At 36.0% G+C, this 7,977-nt stretch overlaps 1 long non-coding RNA gene across 1 annotated transcript; it reads right to left on the reverse strand.

Moving 5' to 3' along the window:
* Positions 1-6,450: 6,450 nt before the first annotated feature.
* On the reverse strand, positions 6,451-7,761 carry LOC115923158. Its single transcript, XR_004063828.1, has 2 exons — positions 7,255-7,761; positions 6,451-6,871 (listed from the first exon to the last, which is right to left on the reverse strand). It is a non-coding gene; the product is annotated as an uncharacterized LOC115923158 (long non-coding RNA).
* Positions 7,762-7,977: the final 216 nt, after the last annotated feature.

Below are 7,977 nucleotides of genomic sequence, written 5' to 3' on the forward strand. Positions count from 1 at the left end.
GAAAGGATTCTGTCACCGTTTAAGCGTTGAGAGTGTGTTATTTTCGCAGATGATTCGTCGCGTCGAAGAATATTAATATAGGGCATATTCTGGATTTTGTGGCATAACATACTTTAGCTTTCGATCGAAATGGCTTTGCGTAAATCAAAGATGGTTCTCTGTATGGCAGTATACATACTTGGGATGCTGTTATTTACAGATAATGTGAAAAGTGAAATTTTAGTTCCAATGCTGGAGAGAATATAACTTTACGTTGCAGTACGTATACGTACGTATGGGTTAAAGACAATCAGTATTCTATTGCAGCCGTCAGTGCGAATAACCCTCATGGCTTTTTTTTATAATGATAGTCCGTTTACGCAGTCGTATGAAATGGAAATATCTCCTAGACTATTTAATTTGTACATATATGATGCTAGAGCAGAATCGGCAACATATGATTGCCGGTATGACAGTGCACATCTTCAAGAATACGATGTCCGTGTTATCGGTTGTTCGGCTTGCTTTGTAAATTTATCATCGTCGCACGATTTGGAACAACCAAGAAAGGATGTGAATTGCTTACTTAACAATTTTCATACAGCCGAACGAATTCGACTAAATATTACAATGAACAGGAACATAATGAATACAGCCATCATCAAAGGTAATAGTTTAACCTTTAATATTCCGATTACGTATGGTACAATCCTAGTTGAGTTTAATCCGTTTACTGATATTCTGTCGACCATAACATGTATCGTACCAGCTCAGCTAACAACACCACAGAGTTATACTTCGGTTAATCTTTCTCCAAGTACCCGAACGATAACAATATCAGCAACGTCATCATCAGAAACATCGACAACAAAGTCAGAAACAACAGGAACAACAACAACAGGAACAAAACCATATGACTCGACGCCAAAGTCATCTTCGTCACCGATTATGGACACTTCTTATTTGACTTTTGGAACTTCAATGTCTAACCAGACGAGAACGAATATAAACCCAGGAACAGAAGACAATACTAAAATCAACGGTATAACAATTATCATAATTGCCATTCTTGGTGGAATCTTGACGATTGTTGTCATTGTGATAATTTTTGTTCTACGATTGAAGCAAAGACGAGACCGACGGCAAGGGAAACGTAATGAGGGTGAAATATATGACGAAGTTGATGACAAAGTTGCAACAGATCGTGAACATGATACACTTTACGAGTCGACCATCTGGAAAACGACGCGAATCGATGAATAATGATTTGTACGAGTCCAGTGATATATATATTCAGCGTTCGATTTTGAGATCAAGTGATGAACAACTAGACACCAAAATCGATACCATATCGGACAAGACAGGAACCGGTAAGCGTGTTTCAAAGTCAGAGATTGTGTCTGTCATGAAGAATTCAAGCAAGAGGACCAGTATAAGAATGTTGACATGCCACACCTCAGGAGCCGGAGATGACGATGATTCAAATATCCCCCTCTATGCAATGCAATGAAGACCGCACCAGGAACGCGAGATGAAGGTGGTGAGATCCCACTCTATGCTGTGCTTGAAAGACTTCATGCATGGCTGATTGTCAACGAAACGAAGTTAAGTCTGTTGTCAATTCTGCTAGTTGCTACGGCAGGCAGCCAGTGAAAACGAATTCGTTTAATAAAATTATGAAAATGCAAGCACTACTTTAAACAAACAGAACTTTGTCATTTCTTGCTCATTTTTCTTGATTAAGGTGTCATATAAAAGGGCAGAAACTCAACTTTCTAGAAATGTGATTTCTCTTTGAAATTCAGATATCGCCCGCCAAATAACTTAATTTTTGGTTTCCTCTCTTCAAATTGATTTTAATCACTCATGCGTGAAATATGCACTATATGAGTTGCAACAAATGAAAGAGGAGGATTTAAGCTTTTTAAATATGTGTCATTTATCAATTATAATTGTGATTAAGTTATGATAAAAAATCGATAATTCTCGGTTTCGTTTTTTCTGGGACGCACTGTATATTTGGAGTTGACTCAGGCAGTTGCCATGACACATGCATCAATCTTTGTGTGCGTTGAATTTAGTGCGATTTGATGCAAATTAAAAATATATGATCTAAGTTTCCAAGCCTTCGATTCTTTATTGAAGATAACTAAAGAGAATATTGAGTATAACATTTCACAAAAGAATGATAAGTTACACTTACCTTTTAAAGAATTGTCTTTTAATTTAGAAACCTAATTGTTTATCAACTCGATAACCCTTTTGTGTAGATATACATCTGGGCACCGTCTTACAAAGAGTTACGATCGATCCAAATCAATCGTAAGTCCTCCAATCAATCGCAAGTTTGCAGTCTCCTATCTCTTATGTACATAGTTACGATTGATATCAATCGCAAATAAGTTACGATTGATATCAACTCTTTGTAAGACGGGGCCCTGGAGAGACACTATTCATGATGTTACATGTAACTGGACTCTAACCATTGCATTATGTACATATATGTTAGTTATGTTTGTGTTTTATAAGTCTGTTTCTGGCTTTCAATGAAAATGTTTTAAAAAAATGAGTGTACACTATTTTCAGTATATATCGTTCATGTGGTACTCCAGATTACTTTGATAAAAACGATTAATAGATAGGAAATTTGTCTTTTGATCTAATCCAAAGTCGAATGAATTTTCTGTAAGGTTCATTTATGTTAAGCTATTCAATTCTTTCCGCATTACATACATTGGACAAAAATAATATTATTTGGAAACATGGACATTTTGAAGAAAAAAGGGTTCTTCGCTAAATTGCGTCGATACTTTATTCAACGGTTTCGATAAACTTAAAAAGATATAATAATAGAAACAAATCAACAGGATGAACAGCAAAGGGATTTACAAAATAATGTAAACGATTCACTAATTGTAAATCCTGTTTGTGACGTTACTTTATAGGTCATCAATATAAGATGATGAAATGAGAAATTTTCAATTTAAACTTATTCATTGAAAAATAGTAACACAACGTTTTCTTCATAAATTAGGTAAAATAAAGAATCTTTAATAAATACGTATTAAAGGGTTTATTAGGGTCAGACAGCCCAAAGGCTATCAATTTCCATTTTCCCTTAATATTTTTTAAATTTTCTTTACTCTTGGACCTTTTGTACCTTTCTTTTTTTCTATAATTATATGTTTTTCTTGGCTTTGTCCCTATTGTTATTCCTTCTCCTTGTATATATGTAATCATCGCAGTTTGTAAACCATTATTTTCACACCTGTCTCTTCCTTAAACTCAACTCACGCTAAAATAGTGGATCCTCTGTTTGACCCCGGCCCTCACCTCGATCCAAGGCATGGATACACCACCTTGAATAATACTTCATTGTCATTTAAGAGGTCCAGGTTTCTCATCGTTTTCCATAAAGAGAGTCTATATAATAGTCCTAGTTTAGTACTCAGAACTACTTCAAATGAGTATCGAAGATACTTACGACATCGAAAACAAAACAAATGATGTAGAGCTCTTCTTTTCTATATTTCTATGGTGTTTTTGTTTTGCTTTGTCCTTATTGTGATCTCTGTTCGTACCCCCCCCCCCCCCATCAAGCCGAGGCATGGATACGCCATTGTAAATAAGTACATTACTGCACTGTCATTTCAAAGATTCACGTTTGTTACAGTTTTCCATAACGAGAGTCTAAGAGGCCTTGTGTAGTACTCAAAACTACTTCAACTGGCTATCGAAGAAACTTGCGACATCGAAAATAAAACAAAGAAATGATATACAGTTCACTAAGCATTACCGGGTATTACTAAATATGTGTTTATTTATATATATATATATCGAATTACAATAGTTTATTCACAATTGGCATGTTTAATGTAGATCAAAAGATTTCTCCTCTATTCTTGTTGACGACCGAAGATTCTTATGACATCGAAAACATAACAAAGAAATGAAATACTCTTCAATAAGCCTTGATATTGCTAATGTAAAGTTCATCAATATTATTCTGAACATGCATCAATATCTATATTCATATGAAAGCAAACGATGTGTCCGCCATGTTTATACTTTAAAACTACTTAACATTGTATTGCTTAAATTAGTAGGCTAAGTTAGGCCTACATCATTAATTTTCTTTTATTTTGATGATTAATTTTGTGAACTCTTCTGATACTGAAGTAACTAGAATTCGACATTATAGGTTAGGCCTATTCTGCATGAGTTGTAAAATGTTTTATTTATTATTTACTTATATTTCACCAGGGTAGCCCATTGAACAAAAGTTGATCTTCCGTTAGGCCTTGAAAATAAATCAAACTTTATACAGTTGAAAGGATAGAATACAACAAAGTAGCATAATTCCAGCAAATATTATTACACATTGTGAACGAATTTGACCGAATTGCAAACAAGATTTAAAACATATATACTTATGTAGTTTCACACAACAAATAAAGAGTTTATACAAATAGAAAATTTAACGCAGAATCGCTAAATATTATATTGTACTTCTCTTCGTGATTTTATTCTAGCATGCGCACATACACATCGTGAATAATTTCCGTAATTCGTTCAAACTGATGGTTGTCAAGAAGTAGGGAACGCCCCCCTCCCCCTATTCTTACTCTCATGATCCTATGCCGAGGGCAAAGTTCTAGTTGAGGGCCGGGCCTGCAAACGGATCCGTGATATAAAAAGAAACGACCACCATGATAACGTTTGGTTTTTACTATATAGAACCATTGTTCAAATTCCGATATAAATTTTTGTTTTAAGTAAAAATTTGAAATCTAAGAAATACAAATTGAAATGTCCTTGACACGTCTTTTGATGTCCTCTGTCATTTGATCTTCAATTTCTATTTTCTCTTTACATAATAGTACACGCTAGATATAATCACTGCACGTTTGCTCTACACAACTTCCGTATAAAACGAATCTATTCCATCATCAACAACTCACAGTGGCGGATTCAGGGGGAAAGGGGGAAGGGGGAAAGAAAAAGAAAAAGGAGGGGAAAATTAAAAGGGGGAAAGAAAAAGGAGGGGAAAAAGAAAGAAAAGGGAAGAGAGAAAGATGAAGAATAGAGGGAGGAGAGAAAAGGGAGAGGAGAAAGAGGAGGGGAAAGGAAGAAAGGGGAGGAGAGAGGAGAGAAAAGGCGGAAAAGGAAGAAAAGGAGAAAGACGGTGGAGAGAAAAAAGGTAAAAGGAGAATAATGGAGAAGTGAATTCAAACAAGGTTTAAGAGTAATAATTTGATGAAACGTCAAAGCTTCCACGCGTCACGCGGGAGGGGCAACTGAATTAAGACTAGGATTAAGAGTCGAGAACGGTACAACGAATCGTCTTCTTTCTCTAATAATTTTAATGAAACGTCAAAGCTTCCGCACTTTGCGCGGGAGGAAGGGAAACTGAATTCAGACATGGATAAAGAGACGAAAAAAGTACAACGAATCGTCTTCTTTCTCTTATAATCAAATAATACGTCATAGCTTCTGCGCTTCGCGCGGGAGGGGCGAAACAAGAACTAAGAGTCGGGAACGGTACAACGATTCGTCTGCTTTCTCTAATAATTTAAAGAAGTGCAGAAAGCTTCCGCGCGGGAGGGGCAACTGAAAAATAACTTAGTTCCTGTCCCGGGTTTATAGGGTTAATTTGGTAGACATTGGGACATTAATTTGTCAGTAATTTGTGGCTAGTTTTGTTGGTAATCGGTGGGCTCAACACCCCCCCCCCCCCCCCCCACCGCTGAAAAAGGGTCTAGCTACGCCCCCGATAACAACACAATTTATACACTCGAGATAATTTTACTATAATTGTACAACTAGTGAAGTACCAGGGGGCCGTTTCTCGAAACCGTCATAATTACAAGATCAACGACATCTCGCCACTGTCACGCAACTTGTCAGCTAAGTGTTTCACAAAGCCGTCTTTGCCAAGATGAGCGACAACTTCCGCGACAAAGAGTTGTCACTGCTCCGAACCTGTCATATCTTTTTAATTGCTGTAAGGCGCCATCACAAGTCAGTTTGTTGCCATTCCATGGGCCGCGAAATTGACGATTAGTTTCACTATCATTTTGAGAAAAATAAAGACGAGTTCGGTCGTAATTCTCTGGGATGCGAAACGCAAATGTAAATGTGACCTCCTATTTGTGTACAGGACGTGTTTGAAATATAATTATAACGACTGAAATTAACTAATTGATTACAAGGTTCTACGAGAAGGCGGTAATAAAGGGAGAGTCTGGAATCTTTTGCTTTTACCTTTCAACTGAACAAAAAGTTCTTTTATTAACTATTCCGAAACTAGCACAAGACTCAAAAGTATATGAGTACAAAACAATGATAAATATAGTACGATCAAAGAAAACCAACACAGCATTGAGGTAGCCTACTCTGCATCTGTATGGTCCTAAACAAAAATAAAACAAAGTCATGAGCATAAAAGAAACAACAGTCATAAACAAAGCAGACTCTAGCAATCGTTAACATACAGTATATCCTACAGGTATCGACTATCATGCTATCTGTATTCGCAATCAAACTATGAGGGGGTTTTATACAAGTCAAAGTACCAGCAATGCATGCCTATTTATTTACACAAACAACAAACTGGATAAGAATACAAATGTATACTATTACTGGTCATCTTGATATGAGAATAAATGTGACCTGTACGATACATTTCTTACATTTAAGATACCACCGCTACCGCCAACATAATATATAACAAATATCTTATGGAGAGAGTCAAACAAAAATGTGTGATATGTAACCAAATTCTACATACAACCAAAGAAAAATGACTAATCACCTTGAATATGGAACTGCAACAGTCAGGGTCCTGTTTTCGAAGCTTACAAAGTAGGCGTTAAACTAGTAGATTCATCACCTATGAACATAACCCAAACAAGAGCATGTACCATCATAATGATTCGGATGGATTGACAAATCATACAAGAATACAAAATTAAAATACACAAGATATATCAATAAACTCAAATGACTTCTACAATACATATTCATGAGAGACGCTCAACCTTTATCAATATCGCCTCATGCAGCCTCATGATATATAACCCAATGACATAAACCTATACAACTATACTTCGAAAGTGATTCATCCCAATATAACAGTCAACTTTACCACCATTAGCTCAGTACATCAAATCTTCACTAACATCACATAACTGTATAACGGCATCCAACGTATATGTCACCAAACACACATAAAATACATGATTACAATTCCACAAAGTGATTAAAAGTACCTACTTTGATTCCAGCAATTCCTTGTTACATTCAGCTAAAGCAGCTCTCTATATCAACCGTTTAGGGACAGTGTTCTGAGTTTAATCTAATGAGTATCTTACAGTACAGATGCTTGTTTTTACCCTTTTTCCTAACAGAGGGGTGAATGGGGGAAACCACACGGTCACTGTTTATGTTACAGCTGCACAAGGACATAGGGCCTACTGTTTGGGGGATTATGAAGTTGCTGACCCGGGCGTAAACACAAGCTGATAAGGAGAATTATCAACTTATCTGGAAACTCTTTCCTCACTGCTCTGTATATAGAATACCAGGAGTCAAGGCAATAATGTTACATATATCATAAGAAATTATATACATGAAATAAATGTATATAATGGTACATAAATAATATAGAACAAGACACATAAATCAGTGTTATCCAGGTTTAGTTGGTTGTACAGAGTTATATCTAGAGATGGGGGGGGGGGGGGCTGGCAAGTAGGGTGTTGAGCAAATCACCATCTCACATAAAGAAGTGATAATACAAATTATACAGAAATTTTAAAAAGCTGAATATAAACATTAAATCACAAATCATCAAACTATAAGATATAAAAAAAAAAAAAAAGAGATAAGAATGTTACACACCGTTGTCCATACTCGATCCATAGTCTTTTCTTAGGATACCATCATACCTTTGGGGCCTATGTGCATTATTATTCCCTTTCTAATTACTTCTTCCAA

The sequence above is a fragment of the Strongylocentrotus purpuratus genome, unplaced genomic scaffold (genome assembly GCF_000002235.5).
Source record: "Strongylocentrotus purpuratus isolate Spur 01 unplaced genomic scaffold, Spur_5.0 spur5_scaffold_13, whole genome shotgun sequence".
Lineage (NCBI taxonomy): Eukaryota > Metazoa > Echinodermata > Echinoidea > Camarodonta > Strongylocentrotidae > Strongylocentrotus > Strongylocentrotus purpuratus.